Below are 22,964 nucleotides of genomic sequence, written 5' to 3'. Positions count from 1 at the left end.
CTCATGCATTTTACGATCACGCTCCAGTGAGGGAATTAAGGACGGTACGTTGTCCTTGTAACGGGGATCCAGCAGCGTGGCCACCCAGTAATCAGCACAAGTTAGAATGTGGGCAACTCGCGATCGTTGCGGAGACACTGCAGCATGTAATTTCTCATGTGTGCCAGGCTGCCCAGAGGCAACGAAAAGGCGGTGAGCAGCGGGAAGGCCGAAGTTACGCTGCAGCGCTGACAGGCGAGCAGTAGCAGGAGCAACTTTTACCAAAAATCCTAAAGTTCGGTACGAACCCGAACCTTACAGTTCAGGTTCGCTCAACCCATGCGAAATGGAAAAGGAACATCCCCTTCAGCCAGATGAAAAGAATAAGAAGGAACTGCACTAACGACCACACCCTGAATACCCAACTAGCAGTGCTCCTAAAACGCTTCAAAGAAAAGGGGTATCCAAAAACACTGATAAAGGAATCCCTAAAAAGAACTTTAAAGTTAGATCAACTAGAAGCACTTAAATCAAAATTGGTTGAAATAGACCCCAAAAAAGACCACCATCCTAACCTGATTACTGGGTACAATGTGAAACATACCCTAATCAGGAAGATATTAACTAAACATTGGAATATTTTACAGAAAGACCCAATTCTGGGGAGCCCTCAAAAATATGATTGCTCCTTCTTGCCCCAATTTGAAACAAGATTTGCAGACCTCTGGGAGACCACTGTTCGACTGACAACAAAAAAACACGACCAGGATTTTTAAATGTTTTAATAAGAGGTGCAAATGCTGCAGTATGATAGCCCATAATAGGAAAGAAGTTCATTTGGCGGGACCAGGCGAGAATTTCACTCTTAGACATAAAATGAATTGTGCAACTAGAAATGTAGTGTATCTACTGGAATGTCCCTGCAAACTGCAATATGTTGGCAGGACCACTCAAACGCTGAGGGAACGAATGAACAAGCATTGTCCAAACATCAACCGTAAAATCATGACACATAGCGTTTCAAGACACTTCCACGACCACCACGAGAGCAACCCTTCCCTCCTGAGAGTCACCCCAATTGAATAGGTCCCATCCTCCTATCAGCAACTATCCAGAAAGGAGATGTACTGGATATACCGTCTTAACACCTTGTCCCCCTTCAGCCTAAATGAGGCCCTCAAATACACTAACTATTAGCTGTGGCTGGCAAAATCAACAATTCATTTATAATCTTTTAATGACCTCCTGGTGATTTTTTAGATATATTTTTTGTGATATGTTGCTGTGATCTTTTACAGATTTTCTTTTTACAGATTTTTTACCGTTTTCACATTCCAAGTTTATATATTTTTTCTATATATATTTTCTATATATATTTTCTTATATTTTTTACATTTATATATTTATTTTTTCTTTGCAGTTTGTACTGGAGGTGTGGCTGCCTCCCCAGTCGTGCACTCCTTCCAGCTCGTCTGTCCCACAGGTTGATTTTAATTAGTGTTAGTATTTAGCTTGGCCTGCTCCCCCCCACTCACTGAAGCCATCTGGCACCAGGAGAGAGATTGTGTGTGGACTCTCATTGCAGTCCTTGGTGACCATGTGGCGCCAGGGGTGGTGTGGAGTGGGCCCGGCGTGCATGCTGGTAACTGCTTTCCCTGGATATAATGGAGACCATTTTGGCTCCGAAAATGACGGAAATTCAGGCGGATCCAGCATGTAAGTGGAACCTACACTTTCTGAATTTTATGATGGCCGCTATGGCACATAACAGGTATATTTAGTGTTAGGAACCCGTCTAACTAGAGATTGCCTTGACGTTCGGCAGACGGGCTCAAATAATTTTGTACAAAACGATTTGCCAAGTATCTCTAACTTATTAGTTCAGCACTTGCTATTATGATGCAATTTTTTACCTTATTTGATTTGCAGTGAGCTGTTGCATTGCTTGTTTTGTCTAACAGTCTTGTTCTCAGCCATAGCAACGTGCCCCTGCGCTTTGGGATGTGCTGACTGACCCCCTTTTTCTTTGCAGTTTGTACTGGAGGTGTGGCTGCCTCCCCAGTCGTGCACTCCTTCCAGCTCGTCTGTCCCACAGGTTGATTTTAATTAGTGTTAGTATTTAGCTTGGCCTGCTCCCCCCCACTCACTGAAGCCATCTGGCACCAGGAGAGAGATAGTGTGTGGACTCTCATTGCAGTCCTTGGTGACCATGTGGCGCCAGGGGTGGTGTGGAGTGGGCCCGGCGTGCATGCTGGTAACTGCTTTCCCTGGATATAATGGAGGCCATTTTGGCACCGAAAAATGACCGAAATTCAGGCGGATCCAGCATGTAAGTGGAACCTACACTTTCTGAATTTTATGATGGCCACTATGGCACATAACAGGTATATTTAGTGTTAGGAACCCGTCTAACTAGAGATTGCCTTGACGTTCAGCAGACGGGCTCAAATAATTTTGTACAAAACGATTTGCCAAGTATCTCTAACTTATTAGTTCAGCACTTGCTATTATGATGCAATTTTTTACCTTATTTGATTTGCAGTGAGCTGTTGCATTGCTTGTTTTGTCTAACAGTCTTGTTCTCAGCCATAGCAACGTGCCCCTGCGCTTTGGGATGTGCTGACTGACCCCCCTTTTCTTTGCAGTTTGTACTGGAGGTGTGGCTGCCTCCCCAGTCGTGCACTCCTTCCAGCTCGTCTGTCCCACAGGTTGATTTTAATTAGTGCTAGTATTTAGCTTGGCCTGCTCCCCCCCACTCACTGAAGCCATCTGGCACCAGGAGAGAGATAGTGTGTGGACTCTCATTGCAGTCCTTGGTGACCATGTGGCGCCAGGGGTGGTGTGGAGTGGGCCCGGCGTGCATGCTGGTAACTGCTTTCCCTGGATATAATGGAGGCCATTTTGGCACCGAAAATGACGGAAATTCAGGCGGATCTGCAAGAGCACAGCGCAGACTGCTCAATGAGGTGAAGAAGAATCCTAGAGTGTCAGCTAAAGACTTACAAAAGTGTCTGGCATATGCTAACATCCCTGTTAGCGAATCTACGATACTTAAAAACCCTAAACAAGAATGGATTTCATGGGAGGATACCACAGAGGAAGCCACTGCTGTCCAAAAAAAACATTGCTGCACGTTTACAGTTTGCACAAGAGCACCTGGATGTTCCACAGCAGTACTGGCAAAATATTCTGTGGACAGATGAAACCAAAGTTGAGTTGTTTGGAAGAAACACACAACAGTATGTGTGGAGAAAAAGAGGCACAGCACACCAACATCAAAACCTCATCCCAACTGTGAAGTATGGTGGTGGGGGCATCATGGTTTGGGGCTGCTATGCTGTGTCAGGGCTTGGACGGATTGCTATCATCGAAGGAAAAATTGAATTCCCAAGTTTATCAAGACATTTTGCAGGAGAACTTGAGGCAATCTGTCAACCGTCTAAAGCGCAACAGAAGATGGGTGTTGCAACAGGACAACGACACAAAGCATAGAAGTAAATCAACAACAGAATGGCTTAAACAGAAGAAAATACACCTTCTGGAGTGGCCCAGGCAGAGTCCTGACCTCAACCCGATTGAGATGCTGTGGCATGACCTCAATAAAGCAATTCACTCCAGACATCCCAAGAATATTGCTTAACTGAAACAGTTCTGTAAAGAGGAATGGTCAAGAATTACTCCTGACCGTTGTGCACGTCTGATCTGCAACTACAGGAAACGATTGGTGGAAGTTATTGCTGCCAAAGGAGGTTCAACCAGTTATTAAATCCAAGGGTTCACATACTTTTTCCACCTGCACTGTGAATGTTTACATGGTGTGTTCAATAAAAACATAATAACATTTAAGTCTTTGTGTTTTATTAGTTTAAACAGACTGTGATTATCTATTGTTGTGACTTAGATGAAGATCAGATCACATTTTATGACCAATTTGTGCAGAAATCCATATCATTCCAAAGGGTTCACATACTTTTTCTTGCAACTGTATATATAACTGTATAACCGGATCCCTGTTCTGGCGCTCATTTGGTAATCCCGGCACCTGATGAAGACATGTGTATAAAAACCCTGGCATATCACTGTTGTTTTATTACTGTTTTATTATTGCTTACTACTGCTCCTGAGGAAGGGGTTTTGGATGACCCCGAAACGCGTTGAGCTGCACCTGTTGTTCTAATAAAATAATTGACAAGAAGTACCTCCTCTAAGACTGCTGTTTCTTCCTAAGATCCTACAAGCGATCTGGGCAATGGAGGCAGTTCTGTAGGTGTCTTAAGCTTCATCCTGCAGAACCCCTCCCTAGTGAAGTGAGTTTATTTGAATTTTAATTTCTATTTCACTTTGTATTGTTTTTAATGTCTGACTCTCAGTATGCTACTCATTGCGGATTGAATGTCTGCTAGTGGTATCCCGATACTCTCAAGGAAACTGAAGAAATCTTCTTAACCTACGGTTTTATCACTACCCCTGATACACTATATGTATTCATGTGGGATATTGCATCTCCTAACAAGACACTTTAGCATTAACCTGACAGAATAGAACAGATTGGCGCCAACAGTTGGGTCACCATTTTAGGTATATGTGTATCTGTGTATATATATATGTATACTGCACCCTTCTCTGTCTCCTATCAACTAGAACTGCCACCCCTACCTTCTGTTAGGAAGCAGGACTGGCCCACTTCTGCCCAAAGTGGGGAGAATGGAATGGTAAGTTCCATTGTATCTAAGGATAGCTCTGCCATATACACTGCCACCTGCTGGTGAACTGTGCATATTACATGTAAAAACAGTTGCATAGTAATCATATCATTGCACAATGTAAAGGACCTAGACAGAAATACACAGGATGGCATTTATGTTAGCCTATTAGAGACAGTACCAGGAAGGGTGTAGGAATGGTAACTCCATTCTGAAGTGCTACACACCTATTAGCGGGCTTGCTCATGATCTGAAGCTATAGAGGGGCAGCAGGCACTGGGGTTTCCCCTGAAGCACAAACTTTCAAGATTGCTATAAATGGAGACCAGTTGGTCCATGGAATGGATGGTCAGATGGCCAGCTCTTCGCAGGGAAGCCTTAGGCTAGGGCTATACCAAGACTTTTTTTTTATCTGTAGAGTACTTTTTTATGTTTTTCTATAAAGGAAATGTAGATACTTCTTTTTAAAATCTCTCAGTAATCTCGCAGTAGAAAAAGAAGTATCTAGTGACTTGTTGGACTGGAGAGCTTTTGAAGAGATGTTCAAGCTACTCAATGCCTTCCTATGGACTACGACTACACTGCAATTTTATATAGTAAGAGGTAAAAAGTCTAGGTGAAGGATTTCAGATAATGAAGTTCCTGTAATTCTAGCCTGTTAATGCAATCTGAATCTTGAATGTTGAAGACTATTGTTAGACTATTATTAAATCATGCGTATTAACATAACAAAGGTGTTATTTTTGTGTTCATTTTGTTCTCTGAAATATTTGGACAGATACAAGCTAAGCTCAGTTGAACAGTGCGTATTAGAAAAGCATCAATAACTTATTTGTCTGGACACCGCTGGATCTGCTTGACAGAAAAGGGAAACAGGCTGAGCTGAAAATAGGCCATGAGACCAATGAACATGACGTCACAAGCTTATGACAAGGTCACGGTGCTCACCTGAGTACTGTGGTCTCATCAAACAGCTGATGCGGGTAGTTGGACCCCCACCCATCAGACATTGTTGACCTATCCTGAGGATAGGTGATCAGTTCTAAAGTCCCAGAAAACCCCTTTAATCCAGAAACCATACTCTTTGCACATTGTAAGGGTACAGCCACATGGAGCGGCCATGCTAAGGTTGGGTTTCAGCCATGCTGCAGTCAAGAACTGCGCAGCGAATTAGCCCGCAGCTTCCTTTAATTTAACTAATGAAGACCGCACTGTATAGTCAGTCTTCAGTGTTAATGGCCGTGTGGTATTGAAGTTGCCATTAACAATGAAGACCGACTATGCAGTGTGATCTTCATTAGTTAAATGAAAGGAAGCTGCGGGCTGATTGGCTGTGCAGTTCTTGACCAAAGCACAGCTGCAACCCGACCATGGCTGTTTCATGTGGCCATACCCTAATATTGCACCCATAGAAATCTCTGGGCTCATACTGTACTTCCATGTGCATCTTATTTCTCCGTATGCATCTGATTTCAGTTGCTATATAGAAACAGTAGATTGACTGCAGAAAAAGACCACCTGATCCATCTAGTCTGCCCTTATATTATTTCTATATATATATATTTTTTTTATCTTAGAATAGATGTGTTCCATTACATTCAGTAATGCAGATTATGGAGGCACCATAGAGGCATCCAGAATGCCTACAGCTCTATAACATGTGTTTCCGTACAGGGTAGGTACTGTATATGTGGGTTTGGGTACTCATGAAGTCTAATGCAGAACAATGCAGGACAAGTGATAGTTTCTTAAAATAACAGAATTACTGCTCTTAACTAACTTCACTAATCAATGGAGTTCAGAAATAAGCAATTACAGAGATAATACTGGATAAATAATACATTCAGTGAATGCTATTTATTGGTATAATTAACTGTATAGTCTTCAGAAGAAGGGATTTGCTCCGACATTAGTGCATACTCACTTATCCATACCTTTACTTTTAACTGAGGATGTATAGTATTTAGAGTTGGATGCTGTGCCAGTATGTCTTCAGTTAGTCCAAGTTCAGACCATGCATTTGTATTTTCTCATATGTTTGCTTCTGACATGAAAGATGACTTTTTGTTGTTGTTCAATTACTTTTTTATTAATAAGACCAAAGAAAAAGATGTGATACAACATCAGGCCTCAATCGCAGATCAAGGCTGAGTACATGAATGATAAGGTAAGCATAAGAATAGTACATTTAAAATGCGATAGACACTTGAGATGTAGGACAAGTATAAAATAAACAGCATCAAATATATATGAAGCTAAAATCCCAAACAGAGTACAATAAGACTCTCATACGGTACAAGAGACACACGAGGAGAGGGAAAAGGAAGGGGGGGGGGGGGGGGATATTTGTTCCCGAAATGCAACATAGTAAGAAACAGTTGCTTTAAATACTAGCGTCAACTCTACTAAGCCATAATTGATAATCACCAGAGCCCTTGAACAAAATCCAATGAGTCCAGATTTTTTAATACTTGCCATTATTGTCTTCATCTTCTGCCAAAAGCTCCTCCATTCTATGAATTTTCTCAAAGGTGTTGAGCCAGTCTTTAAATCGAGGGGTAACAGTGGACTTCTAGTATTTAGGTATGACCAGGCGAGCGGCTTGTACAAAAAATCTCAGGAGGCCCTTCTTCAAAGTGGAGATAGAACCAGGGAACATAGAAAATAGCGCCCCTTCTAAAGTCCACCTAGCCGTACAACCACTGCCCCTGTCATAGAGGTCGTTCAGAGTTTTCCAAAAGGGTGTCAATCTACTACATTGCCACCAAATATGGGACATAGTGCCCTCCTCCTGTCCGCACCGCCAACAGGTACTGGGGCACGAGGGATAAAAGGAGTGTAATAATTTGGGTGTCCTGTACCATCTTGACATGATCTTAAAATTATTTTCCTGTAGGCTGCAGCTAATGGACGACTTATGCGATAACACAAATGCCTTTTCCCATTGGTCCGAAGAGAATGTTTTCCCTAGTTCTCTTTCCCAAGCCCTTACAAAAGGCAAGTCAGAAAGGGAGTCTCCCTCACTCTGGAGCAGCCCATAAACCAGAGACACTAGATGTGTAGGGGGTGTAGATTGGAGACAGTTATTTAAAAGAAGTGAGGTCCCTAGAGAGTCTCTCAATGGGGCCTAAAGAGTTTAGAAAAGTTTTCAGACTAGCTTAGCAGAACCATGCCCCACAAGCCAGACCACTTGGGAAGGAGGACAGCGTCCGAATAGAGTCATTCTCAATGACCTGAGATACAGTAGGATTGTCAACACGTTCAATACCCAAAAGTGAAGTTCGACCTATACTCAGAGGAAAGTCAGGATTGTCAAAGAGATGGATCATGGGGCCAGGGAATGTGGTGAGACCTAGAGATACTGCACTTCTATCCCATATCCATAGTATACCAGAATTTAGCAAAGGAAGACGTGGGTGCCTTTTAGTCCTAGAAATCCAGAGCAGATTCTGAGCTGGAAATCCTATCTCCTGTCTCTCAAATTTAATCCACCGTTTGGAAAGTCCACTGTGGAACCAATCCAATATACAGTTGTAACGGTCACGTCCACACAAACACAGGGGGAAGGGTAGTGACCACTGCGCTCCACCCTCACCCCTGGCCCTGCCTACTTGCCTCACGAGTCCTGATGACAGGGGACAACTGGACGGCAGTCCCTAACTTAGGATATGTGCAGGGAAGACAGACAAGACAAAATACGGAACATGAACGGACCGGGTCAGAACCAAGAGAGCTACGCAGTACAACGGATTAAGCAAAGAATGGTCAGGAGAAGCCGGGGTCAAATACCAGGAGAGTAGCGAAGTACAAGAGGAGTCCAAAGAGAGTAGTCAGGTGGGAGCCGAGGTCACAATACCAGGATGTATGCGCAGTACAGGAGGAGCAGGCTGAGGATCGTCAGGGAACAGGATCAGGTAAATATTCAGTAGTCCAACAAATAGCCAGGAACCTAGAAATTAACAGGCAACCTGTAGCCAGCAGGCTGCCTGTATTTATAGTGGGGAGTGAGGGTCATGTGACGTGGCCAGCGTCACATGACCGACAGACCAACCAGTCGAGCACCGAGTGATCAGCTAGGCGCTCAAGGCAGACTAGGAGCAGGGAGCCACCCAGCTAGTAAAGCCGCCCTGGGAATGAGGTCAAACCCAGAGAACGTATCCGGGAGCGAGATCTTGGGCTCAGCACAAACTCCATGAACGCAAGCTGAACCGGTCACTTGAAACTGAGAAAAAATCCTACGGAGATCAGCTACCTCCAATGAAAGACCCTGGAGGCGTTCAGCCAAAAGTGAAACCGGATCCATGCTTGAGACGGTTTTGGCGGCTGATAATGTCACGGATGGTGTACAGGAAACAAGACAATACCATATAAACAATGTCTCTCTGGATCCACAACTAAGGAACAAAGGGAGACCCCTGCAATAGAGCTGCCGCTCTCCCTCACTGCTCAGCCTATGCGAACACCCCAAAGGTGGATGGCCGCATATCCACGTTCCTCGGCTATCTATTACCTGAAGACCCAACAATAGTGAAGGGACACGACCACCGGCTCCCTACACTGACACGGAGGGAGTCAGGGTCACCTGGATCCAGAAAAGACAAAAACATAAATACATAAACAGCACTTATCTGCAGACGACTGATGACTGAGGACTGGGAACTGGGAACTGGGAACAGCATGCACACACACTCCAGGAAGTTGTATCAGCCGCACACTACTGCATTATGGGGAGGAACTTAAAGGGTAGCGATCAGTCTGACTGCATGACAGCTGAGATAGACTAACGAGATGAGAAACTAAACCAAAACAAAGAAATTCAAGGAGGAGGATCTGAGAAGCTCCTGTGAGCGCTTCTCAGCTGTCTGGCTGTGACACTTAGCAGACTCGAGAAACATTAGGTTTTTATGGTCAGTGACAGTTACTCGATGCCTTGCCCCCTCCGAAAAATGTCTCCACTCCTCAAATGCCCATTTAATGGCCAACAGCTCCCTATTCCCTATGTCGTAGTTTCTCTCCGTGGGAGAGAATTTCCTAGAGAAGAAGACACACGGTCTCAGGTTAGTGAGGCTAGCAGGACCTTGTGAAAGGACTGCTCCTGCGCCGTCCTCGGACGCATCCACCTCCACAATAAAGGGTCTCTCCTGATCAGGCTGGATCAGAATGGGAGCGCTACTAAATGCCTTTTTTAATGTTTCAAATGAAGAAATGGCCTTGGTAGACCAATTCTCCAAATCCGCCCCTTTCTTAGTAAGGTCGGTCAATGGCTTAGCAATTACAGAAAAATTCATGATAAATTTACGGTAGTAATTAGCGAAACCCAAAAACCGTTGTAAAGCCTTTAAGGATGAAGGCCTTACCCATTCCTTAATTGCTAAAACCTTACCAGGATCCATCTTAAAGGCGTGAGGAGTCAAAACATGCACTAGAAACAGTATCTCCTGTACACCAAAGACACATTTCTCTTGCTTAGCGGATAGCTGGTTCTCCCTCAACACCTCTAATACTTGTTTGACATGGGACACATGAGATTCGAAATCAGGAGAGAATATCAAAATGTCGTCAAGATAGACAATAATAAATTTACCTAAGAACTCCCTAAGAATATCGTTCATTAAGTTTTGGAACACAGCTGGGGCATTGCTGAGTCCAAAAGGCATCACCTGATATTCAAAGTGTCCTATCGGAGTATTGAACGCTGTCTTCCATTCGTCTCCCTCCTTGATTCGAATTAGATTGTATGCCCCTTTCAGGTCAATCTTGGAAAACCAGGTTGCCCCCAAAACCTGGTTAAATAAATCCGGAATCAATGGGAGAGAGTATCTATTTTGGACAGTGATTTTATTTAATCTCCGGTAATCAATACAAGGCCTAAGACCACCATCCTTCTTTTTAACAAAGAAAAACCCTGCTCCCATAGGAGAGACTGAAGGTCTAATATGCCCTTTAGCAAGGCTCTCCTTAATTATCACGGTCGGCGTGACTGTCACATACGTGACACAGAGGGAGGGAACGAGGAAGGCCCTGCCCAAGTGAGAGGGAAGATGGTGACCCCTGACTCACCTTGCGGCTGGCACCTGGCTGCCCTGACGTCCCTAGACGGGTTCCTCACCCGTACGCCGATCACGTGCCTAAAGCCCTGGCTTTCCCTAAGCTGAGCCCTAGATAGTGAACAGGGCGGTGGGAACACTAGTCCGCACCACTAGCTCTAAGGGAAAACACCAAGGGGAGGACAGACAACACAGACTCAACATATAATCCCAGGTGGGCGACAACAGGAGACAACAAGAAGCCCCACAGGGATCCGGAGGGAAGCACTCTGGAACGACAACCAGGATTCACAACTCCAGTGGGTCAGTATAGATGTCCAGGCAGGAAGCTCTATAACTGGCAACTAGAGAAGTGTGAGGGGAGAATATAAGGAGGTTGGGAGTGGCAGACAAGAAACAGCTGAGGAGGAGAAGCTACGGATCCCTGAGTGAGACAAAAAGGATAGCAAGGCAAACACAGAAAACAATCACTAAGAAACAACGTGATCTTTAGATATAGAGCGCGCAGCCACCCGCTGCGACTTCCTGACCCCGGGTAAAACGGAGTCAGACGTGGCTCTTGATACCCTCGTGACAGTACCCCCCCTTTCACGAGGGGCCTCCAGACACTCAGGACCAGGTCTCTCCGGATGAGAGGCATGGAAAGCCTGAATTAACCTGTTGGCGTTTACCTCTGGCGCTGGAACCCACATTCTTTCCTCGGGACCGTAACCCCTCCAATGCACCAGATACTGAAGAGAGCGGCGGACCCGACGAGAATCAACAATTCTGGCTATTTGAAACTCCACATTACCAGCCACAATAACAGGAGGAGGTGGCAGCGGTGATGGTTCTAGAGGTGGAACATACTTCTTGAGTAACGATTTATGGAAGACGTTATGGATCTTAAAAGTCTGAGGTAGCTCCAGGCGAAAAGCCACAGGGTTAATGACGGCTACTATTTTATAGGGACCAGTGAACCTAGGGCCCAGTTTCCAAGAGGGAACCTTCAACTTAATATTCCTAGTAGACAACCACACATAGTCATTCACTCCTAGGTCCGGACCTGGCGACCGTTTCTTATCGGCCATGCATTTATATTTACCACTCATCTTTTTCAAGTTAACTTGCACCTTCTGACACACCGATGAAAGAGATGAAGAAAACCTTTCCTCTTCGGGAACCCCAGAAGACCCCCCCTCTTTGAAAGTACAAAATTGGGGATGAAAACCGTATGCACCAAGGAATGGTGACTTGCCAGTGGACTCCTGATAATGATTATTTATGGCAAACTCAGCTAACGGTAAATATGATGACCACAACTCTTGGTTTTCAGACACAAAACACCTTAAATATGTTTCTAGGTTTTGGTTGGTACGCTCAGTCTGTCCATTCGACTGAGGATGGAAAGCTGAGGAAAAGGACAAGTGTACCCCCAAACGGGAACAAAAAGCTTTCCAAAACTTAGAAATAAACTGGGTTCCCCGATCCGAAACCACATCGGAAGGGACCCCGTGAAGCTTCACGATTTCACTGATAAACACCTGAGCAAGAGTTTTAGCATTAGGAAGTGCGGGTAGCGCAATAAAGTGTACCATTTTGCTAAACCTGTCTACTACTACCAAGATAACTGTTTTACCCGCCGACAACGGTAAGTCAGTGATGAAATCCATTGACAGATGTGTCCATGGCCTATTGGGGATGAAAAGTGGCAATAAAGACCCTGCTGGACGTGTATGAGAGACTTTCGCGCGTGCACAAGTAGAGAAAGTAGACATCCTGACGCAACCTTGGCCACCAAAAACGACGAGATAATAGCTCCAAGGTTTCTTTACTACCCGGGTGCCCAGCAAGTGCCGAATTATGATGTTCTTTTAATAATTCAAGACGCAGGTTTAACGGTACAAACAATTTCTCTGAGGGGCAAGAGGCCGGGGCGTCCCCCTGGGCCTCTAACACCTTTCCCTCTAGAACAGAGTGTACGGCAGAGACAACCACTCCTCTTTGTAAAATAGGTACCGGATCACTAACATTACCCCCTCCAGGGAAACTACGGGATAATGCGTCTGCCTTGGTATTTTTTTGCCCCAGGACGATAGGTGATTACAAAGTTAAATCTGGTAAAGAATAGCGACCACCTAGCTTGTCTAGGGGTGAGACGCTTAGCCGATTCTAGGTACAGAAGGTTTTTGTGATCCGTAATCACCGTGACGGGGGTTGATTGCTCCCTCTAAGAAGTGACGCCACTCTTCAAGCGCCAGTTTAATCGCCAACAGTTCCCTATTTCCAATATCATAATTCTTCTCTGCAGAAGATAACTTTTTGGAAAAGAAAGCGCAAGGACGCCATTTGCCAGGAGACGGACCCTGAGACAATACAGCCCCCACTCCCACCTCTGACGCATCTACCTCAACAATAAAAGGCTGGGAGACATCAGGTTGAATTAAAACAGGTGCCGAGGTAAACCTCTCCTTTAGAGAGGAAAACGCATTTTTAGCGGCGTCAGACCATTTGGAAAAATCAGTCCCCTTCCTAGTCATGTCGGTAAGGGGTTTAACGATCACTGAATAATTTTTAATGAACTTTCTATAGAAATTTGCGAAACCCAAAAACCGTTGTAGGGCTTTAAGGTTCTCAGGAAGATCCCAATCTAAAATTGCCTGGACCTTCCCAGGATCCATGCGAAAACCTGAAGCAGATAATAGATATCCCAGGAACTGTAATTCCTGAACGGCGAAGACACATTTTTCAATTTTCGCATATAATTTATTCGTCCATAGGACCTGCAGTACTTGCCTGACATGCACCTCATGTGTTTTCAGATCAGCCGAATAAATTAAGATATCATCTAGGTATATGACTACAAACCTGCCGATGAGATGACTAAAAATATAATTAACGAAATGTTGGAAGACAGCAGGGGCATTGGTCAGACCGAAAGGCATAACTAGATTTTCATAATGCCCCTCAGGGGTGTTAAAAGCTGTCTTCCACTCATCCCCTTCCTTGATACGAATCAGATTGTAGGCCCCCCTAAGATCAAGTTTGGAGAACCACCTAGCACCCGCAATCTGATTAAAAAGGTCAGGAATGAGAGGAAGAGGGTATGGGTCTCGGATGGTTATCCGGTTTAGCTCACGGAAATCTAGGCAAGGACGCAGGCCCCCATCTTTCTTTTTAACAAAGAAAAACCCTGCAGCCACGGGTGAAGAAGAGGGTCTGATGTGTCCCTTAGCCAGACTCTCGGTGATATAATCTTTCATGGCTTGTCTCTCAGGACCCGAAAGATTATACAACCTGGACTTGGGTAATTTTGCACCGGGAATCAGGTTAACCGGGCAATCATAAGGACGATGAGGTGGTAGCTTCTGACAACCCTTTTCAGAAAAAACGTCCTCAAAGTCCGAAATAAATGTAGGTAGGGGAGCTATGGAGGCGATTAAGCAATTGTTATTTAAGCAATTCTCTCTGCAATGCTCACTCCACTCCAATATCTCCCTGGCCTGCCAATCCACCACTGGATTGTGCGCTACCAACCAGGGAAGACCCAATACCACAGGAGAGGGAAGGCCCTCCAGAACGTAACATGAAAGACACTCATTATGGTGGTCCCCTACCCGAAGGTGTAAATTATGAACAATGTGGGTGAGGTTTCTCTGAGACAGAGGAGCAGAATCTATAGCGAATACGGGAATAGGTCTCTGCAGCGTACAGAGAGACAAACCCATAGTGCGGGCAAAATGGGCATCTATCAAGTTTACCCCTGTTCCACTGTCTAGAAAAAAAGAAATAGACTCTGTCTTAACACCAAAAACAATAACCGCTGGTAACACAAATTGAGATGTTCGTATGGAGGAAACGTATACCCCCCGGCTGACATCCTCCGCACAGCCTGGGGTTAGTAGTTTTCCGACGGTCTTTTGTTTTTGAGAAAGGAGGGACAGACATTAATGAAATGACCCTTCCCCCCACAGAAAAAACAAGCCCCCCTCCCTACGGCGAACCTCGGGAGGACGGATCTGACGAGAAGTTCCGCCTAGCTGCATAGGGTCATCTAAGTCAGTACAGACTAACTGTTGCTTGGGAGAGGTAACCAATTGCTCAGGAATTTTCGATCTCTCCCTAAGACGTCTATCTATTCTGATAGAGAGGGACATAACAGCATCAAGGGAAAGGGGGGTCTCATACAGCGCCAGTGCATCCTTAACCCTTTCAGATAACCCAGAGCAGAACTGACTCCTGAGAGCCGGGTCGTTCCACTGAGTATCCGTAGTCCACCTACGGAACTCTGAGCAATATTCCTCTGCTGACCGATCTCCCTGTAGGAGTCTCCGTAACTTCGACTCAGCCAGGGCGACTCGGTCAGGGTCATCATATATGAGACCCAAAGCCCCAAAAAATCCCTCCACTGACAGAAGAGCCTGAGAACCAGGGGGTAACGAGAACGCCCAGGATTGCGGGTCCCCCTGAAGCAGGGAAATGACAATCCCTACCCGCTGTTCTTCATTACCTGAGGAGTAAGGGCGCAACTTAAAATATAATTTGCAGGCCTCACGGAACGTAGCAAATTTGTCCCTTCCCCCAGAAAATCTGTCAGGAAGAGCAACCTTGGGTTCTGTAACAACCTGGTTACCCATAGCAACCGCTGGGGGTGCGGTCTGCTGCATTTGCTGCTGTTGTTGGAGGACAGACGCCTTCAATCCTGCCACCTCCAAAGACAGGCCTTGAAGCTGTTTTGCCAAGGCAGCAATAGGATCCATATTGGATTCTAAGTAGAGAAAAAAAAAAAAAAAAAAAAAAAAATATTATTTTTTTTTTCTCAAAAAGTAATGGCCAGTTATAATATCACGGTCGGCGTGATTATCACATACGTGACACAGAGGGAGGGGGAACGAGGAGGGCCCTGCCCAAGTGAGAGGGAAGATGGTGACCCCTGACTCACCTTGCGGCTGGCACCTGGCTGCCCTGACGTCCCTAGACGGTTCCTCACCCGTACGCTGATCACGTGCCTAAAGCCCTGGCTTTCCCTAAGCTGAGCCATAGATAGTGAACAGGGCGGTGGGAACACTAGTCCGCACCACTAGCTCTAAGGGAAAACACCAAGGGGAGGACAGACAACACAGACTCAACATATAATCCCAGGTGGGCGACAACAGGAGACAACAAGAAGCCCCACAGGGATCCGGAGGGAAGCACTCTGGAACGACAACCAGGATTCACAAGTCCAGTGGGTCAGTATAGATGTCCAGGCAGGAAGCTCTATAACTGGCAACTAGAGAAGTGTGAGGGGAGAATATAAGGAGGTTGGGAGTGGCAGACAAGAAACAGCTGAGGAGGAGAAGCTACGGATCCCTGAGTGAGACAAAAAGGATAGCAAGGCAAACACAGAAAACAATCACTAAGAAACAACGTGATCTTTAGATATAGAGCGCGCAGCCACCCGCTGCGACTTCCTGACCCCGGGTAAAACGGAGTCAGACGTGGCTCTTGATACCCTCGTGACATTAATATAATCTTCCATAGCCTTGCGTTCGGGCCCTGAAAGATTATAAATTCGACCTTTAGGAAATTCGGCACCCTCAATTAGCTCTATGGCGCAATCATAAGGTCTATGGGGGGGTAGAACCTCTGGAGTAAGGGATGAGAACACATCAGAATATTCCTTAATAACAGAGGGTAATGTATTAGACCTTACTGAAACCCCAGCCTGGACCACGGACAAGCATGAGTCACACTTAGGTCCCCATTTCACCAACTCTCCTTTGGACCAATCAATTGTGGGGTTATGTAAACGGAGCCAAGGCAACCCTAGTACCACCTCAACCGGTAGGTTCTCCAGGACTAGAAGAGAACATCTCTCTGAGTGGCACACACCCACGGACAGAGAAATTTCAGAGGTACATGACCTCACCGTACCACCAATCAGGGGAGTAGCATCAATAGCCATGACATGGATAGGTGTAGGTAAAGCAAACATTGGAATACCCAATTTACAAGCAAACTCAAAGTCCATAAAGCTGGCCGCTGAACCGGAGTCAATAAAGGCCTTACCCGGCCACTTATTAACCCCCAGAGAAATTGTTATGGGTACCAAAAGCTTACCTTTAGAAAAATCAGGGTGTACCTGGTCTTTAGGTTGTCTTGCCTTAGAAGACTTGTCAGAGAGAACCCTTTTAGGACACTTGTTGATCCAATGGCCAGGATCTCCACAGTAGAAGCACTCTCCGCGTCTGCGACGAAGATTACCCCGGGTCATGCCAACCTGCATGGGTTCCTCGGTGGAGACCTCAGTGTTGTCCCTGGAAAAGGCCTCTGGCTGGACCACCATCTGAGAACAGAACTGTCGTTCTTGTCGTCTCTCTCTAAGTCGTCTGTCAAGTCGGACAACTAGGGTCATCATCTCCTCTAAGGTCTCAGGAATTTGGTAATTGACCAATAGATCTTTTAAATTATCAGATCAGACCAGACCTAAACTGACTCTTCAGGGCTGGTTCATTCCATCCTGAGGGGACACACCACCGTCTGAATTGGGTGCAATACTCCTCCGCAGGGAGATGGCCCTGAACCAGTGCCCTAAGAGCTGTCTCGGCTACCAGGGCCCTGTCTGGTTTGTCATAGAGGGTACCCAGGGCCTGAAAAAACCCCTCCACAGAAGTTAGACAACTGGCCCCAGGAGGTAACGAAAATGCCCAGTCCTGGGGATCACCCTGTAGTAGAGAAATGATAATCCCCACGCGTTGGCTCTCGGGACCGGAGGACACGGGGCGCAAACGGAAGTAGAGTTTGCAATTCTCCTTAAAGGAGAGAAACCTCTTCCGGTCTCCAGAAAAGGGTTCTGGGAGCTTGATCTGGGGTTCAAAATATGGACTGGAGGACAGAGGAGTGGAAGAACCTTGCCCTAACTCACAAGAACGGAGTTTCTCTCCTAGCTCCTGCACCCTCTGTGTCAAATTAGAGACATGGTCAGTCAGGGTAGTAAGAGGATTCATGATACAGTGGTTATTGGGCCTGTTAATCTGTAACGGTCATGTCCACACAAACACAGGGGGAAGGGTAGTGACCACTGCGCTCCACCCTCACCCCTGGCCCTGCCTACTTGCCTCACGAGTCCTGATGACAGGGGACAACTGGACGGCAGTCCCTAACTTAGGATATGTGCAGGGAAGACAGACAAGACAAAATACGGAACATGAACGGACCGGGTCAGAACCAAGAGAGCTACGCAGTACAACGGATTGAGCAAAGAATGGTCAGGAGAAGCCGGGGTCAAATACCAGGAGAGTAGCGAAGTACAAGAGGAGTCCAAAGAGAGTAGTCAGGTGGGAGCCGAGGTCACAATACCAGGATGTATGCGCAGTACAGGAGGAGCAGGCAGAGGATCGTCAGGGAACAGGATCAGGTAAATATTCAGTAGTCCAACAAATAGCCAGGAACCTAGAAATTAACAGGCAACCTGTAGCCAGCAGGCTGCCTGTATTTATAGTGGGGAGTGAGGGTCATGTGACGTGGCCAGCGTCACATGACCGACAGACCAACCAGTCGAGCACCGAGTGATCAGCTAGGCGCTCAAGGCAGACTAGGAGCAGGGAGCCACCCAGCTAGTAAAGCCGCCCTGGGAATGAGGTCAAACACAGAACCTCATTCCAAAAGCTAAGAAACAGTTCTGCGGGCAATGGGGGACCGAGTGCACCTTCGGAACCCCGTGACAACAGTACAGACCAAAAGTTTGGACACACCTTCTCATTCAAAGAGTTTTCTTTATTTTCATGACTATGAAGGCATCAAAACTATGAATTAACACATGTGGAATTATATACATAACAAACAAGTGTGAAACAACTGAAAATATGTCATATTCTAGGTTCTTCAAAGTAGCCACCTTTTGCTTTGATTACTGCTTTGCACACTCTTGGCATTCTCTTGATGAGCTTCAAGAGGTAGTCACCTGAAATGGTCTTCCAACAGTCTTGAAGGAGTTCCCAGAGATGCTTAGCACTTGTTAGCCCTTTTGCCTTCACTCTGCGGTCCATTTCACCCCAAACCATCTCGATTGGGTTCAGGTCCGGTTACTGTGGAGGCCAGGTCATCTGGCGCAGCACCCCATCACTCTCCTTCATGGTCAAATAGCCCTTACTTTCAAAGTTTTCCCAATTTTTCGGCTGACTGACTGACCTTCATTTCTTAAAGTAAAGATGGTCACTCGTTTTTCTTTACTTAGCTGCTTTTTTCTTGCCATAATACAAATTCTAACAGTCTATTCAGTAGGACTATCAGCTGTGTATCCACCTGACTTCTCCTCAATGCAACTGATGGTCCCAACCCCATTTATAAGGCAAGAAATCCCACTTATTAAACCTGACATGGCACACCTGTGAAGTGAAAACCATTTCAGGGGACTACCTCTTGAAGCTCATCAAGAGAATGGCAAGAGTGTGCAAAGCAGTAATCAAAGCAAAAGGTGGCTACTTTGAAGAACCTAGAATATGACATATTTTCAGTTGTTTCACACTTGTTTGTTATGTATATAATTCCACATGTGTTAATTCATAGTTTTGATGCCTTCATAGTCATGAAAATAAAGAAGACTCTTTGAATGAGAAGGTGTGTCCAAACTTTTGGTCTGTACTGTATATGAAAGAATTGCAGCCTTATGATATTTCGAGAGATCCGGGACCCCCGCAGCTCCCCTCAGCTTGTGGCGGACCAGATATCGGATCCCCAACCTAGGGTTAGAACCTGCCCAGATGAATTTCAGGAACATGGATCTAAAGGTCTTGAAGAAACCATTAGACAGGGGTATAGGAATGGTGCAAAAGAGGTATAAGATCCCAGGGAGTATATTCATTTTAAGCGCATGTATCCTACCAAACCAGGACAACGGTAAGGTCTTCCATTTCTGTAAGTGCTTCCTAATATCTTCTATAAGGGGAGTAAAGTTTAGTGAAAAGAGATCTGAGGAGTTAGAGGGGATAACCGTGGAGCCCAGCGAAATGGACATGGGGATTGCAGATGATCAACCATGTCTGGAGGTAGTGTAACATTAAGTACCTCAGACTTATGGAGGTTGACTTTAAAGTTGCTAAGACCTCCGAAGGTCGAAAATTCCTTTAGTATATTAGGGAAACTGACCAATGGATTGGAACAGTAATTAAGGAGAACATCTGCATAAATGGCGATCTTCGACTCAAGTTCACCTAGTCTCCTAATAGATTCATTGGCTCTAAGAGCTCTAGCCAGGAATTCCATAACCATAATATACAAAAGAGGGGAAAGCAGGCCCCCCTGTCTGGTACCACTATGGATGCGGAAGGGTGACGATAGGGAGCCATTGACCCGAACCTGGGCGCTAGGATCACAAGATTTTGGCGTAGATCTTTACGTCCACATTGATCAGAGAGATTGGGCGGTAATTGCTACAGGGCAGGGGGTCTCTACCCGGCTTCGGTATGACACATATGTGGGCCATCAAGGCTTGGGGTGGGAAGAACGAGCCAGCTGCTAAGGAATTACACATACTGGTGAAAGGAGTAGAGACATCGGCCTAGCAAACCCGAGATATACTCTCTAATTTTCTGAGTTTTAGTGTCCAGAGGTAGATCACCGAACTTCCCCCGCAAACTATATAGTTCTTCATAATAGGAACGAAATTCCCAGAGAATGTCACCAGTTGCATGTACCCGTCCTCCCACCCTACGATTGAGGGAGGGAATATAAGAGGAGTTCAGTTTCGGCCACAACACTCTCGCCAGTAGTCTGCCACTTCTATCCCCTTGGCCTTGACCATAAAAAAGCTTCTGCAACCTATCTCTAGCGCTCAGGTACTTTTGGTCAATTATTTTCTTAAGAGCCAAGCGTGTATCGCAGAGCTCCTGGTGAACCAAGGTGGAGAGTGAACCCTTATGTTTCTGTTCCAAAGCGGCCAACTTCTGCAATAGCGCCTTTATCTCCTCAGATCACATTTTCTTCAATCTAGAGGCGTGTAAGAGAAGTCTACCTCTTACCACACATTTCAGAGTCTCCCATTGTACAGTCAGGCTAGAGGGGTCAGCTTTGTGGATCGCTATAAAATCAGAGATAGCGGATCTAATATCCGCGACACAAACAGCGTCTCTAAGTATGTTGTCATTAAGTTTCCAAGAACCGTAAGACCTAGTAGAGTCTATAGAAACACTGGGAAACACTAGTCTGCATCGCTTATGTTCTGTTCACATTGGCATTATGACTTCTGTTATCATTTGACATATGCTGCATACAGGGGCGGATTAAGTGCATGATAGACCTGGGGCTGTCTACCCAACTTAGGCCCCTCCCTCCATTTTAGTTTAGTTTTTTAGTATGAAGAGGCTGCGGTGCTTCGTGAGCGCCACAGTCTTTTCCTAGGCCATATGACATCTTCAGAATAAAAAAAATACCCCAAATGACCCCAAATTGGCTCCTAAACTAAAAAATTTGGTCGCCAAATTTAAAATACATATAATTATAAAAAAAAAGACTTGTAGGAGAATACATATAATAGTCATAATTGGGGTCATTTATCAAACTGGTGTAAAGTAACATACATAGTAACATAGTACATAAGGCCGAAAAAAGACATTTGTCCATCCAGTTCGGCCTGTTATCCTGCAAGTTGATCCAGAGGAAGGCAAAAAAAAAAACTGTGAGGTAAAAGCCAATTTTCCCCACTTTAGGGGAATAAAAAATTCCTTCCCGACTCCAATCAGGCAATCAGAATAACTCCCTGGATCAACGACCCCTCTCTATTAGCTATAGCCTGAAATATTATTATGCTCCAGAAATACATCCAGGCCCCTCTTGAATTCCTTTATTGTACTCACCATCACCACCTCCTCAGGCAGAGAGTTCCATAGTCTCACTGCTCTTACCGTAGAGAATTCTCTTCTATGTTTGTGTACAAACCTTCTTTCTTCCAGACTCAGAGGATGTCCCCTCGTCACAGTCACAGTCCTGGGGATAAATAGATGATGGGATAGATCTCTGTACTGACCCCTGATATATTTATACATATTAATTAGATCTCCCCTCAGTCGTCTTTTTTCTAAAGTGAATAACCCTAATTTTGATAATCTTTCAGGATACTGTAGTTGCCCCATTCCAGTTATTACTTTAGTTGCCCTCCTCTGGACCTTCTCCAGCTCTGCTATGTCTGCCTTTTTTACAGGAGCCCAGAACTGTACACAGTACTCCATGTGTGGTCTGACTAGCGATTTGTAAAGTGGTAGGACTATGTTCTTATCACGGGCATCTATGCCCCTTCTGATGCAACCCATTATCTAATTGGCCTTGGCAGCAGCTGCCTGACACTGGTTTTTGCAGCTTAGTTTGCTGTTTATTAAAATTCCTAGATCCTTTTCCATGTCAGTGTTACCGAGTGTTTTACCATTTAGTATGTACGGGTGACTTGCATTATTCCTTCCCATGTGCATAACTTTACATTTGTCAGTGTTAAACCTCATCTGCCACTTATCTGCCCAAGCCTCCAATCTATCCAGATCCCTCTGTAGTAGTATACTGTCCTCTTCAGTGTTAATTACTTTACACAGTTTAGTGTCATCTGCGAAAATTGATATTTTACTATGCAAGCCTTCTACGAGATCATTAATAAATATATTGAAGAGAATATAGAGCCCAATACTGACCCCTGAGGCAGGGCTGGGACAAGGCCATTTGGTGCCCAGGGCGAAGATGGCAAACTGCGCCCCCCCCCCCCCCCCCCCGTTTTTAAGAAAGAATCAATGTTGTTTCAAAACAAGAATATACTTAAAGCAATAGAACAAAGGACTGTGGGACTTTGAAAGTCACAGACACTATAAAGTTCCCCCCCATCATCATGTGCCAGTATAAAGTCCCCCCCATCATCATGTGCCAGTTTTGTAATAAGCCCCCCCAATGTGCCAGTAACACTATTGTAAAAAAAAACAAAAAAAAAACACTTATACTTACCTAAGTGTCAGCGATGCGATGCAGCCTCTTCCTGTGTCCCACGCTGTAATGTAAGGCTCAGGCGGCACGATGACGTCATTGCGCCGGCCTCTGATAGGCTGCCGGCCTAGTGCCTGCAGCCAGGGGCGTACATAAAAATCACTGGGCCCCATAGCAGGAATCTAAATTGGGCCCCCATTCCCCTTTTATAGCCCCTCCCTTTGTTCCATGAACTATTCTTGCTGCTGCGTTTTATAATTTATGCCATCAGGGCCGGAATGGGATTACAAAACAGCCCTGGCACACAAAAGAGGTA

Source organism: Bufo bufo, chromosome 9 (assembly GCF_905171765.1).
Source record: "Bufo bufo chromosome 9, aBufBuf1.1, whole genome shotgun sequence".
NCBI lineage: Eukaryota > Metazoa > Chordata > Amphibia > Anura > Bufonidae > Bufo > Bufo bufo.
The sequence above is the reverse complement of the archived record's forward strand: the minus strand, read 5'-3'. Positions refer to the sequence as shown.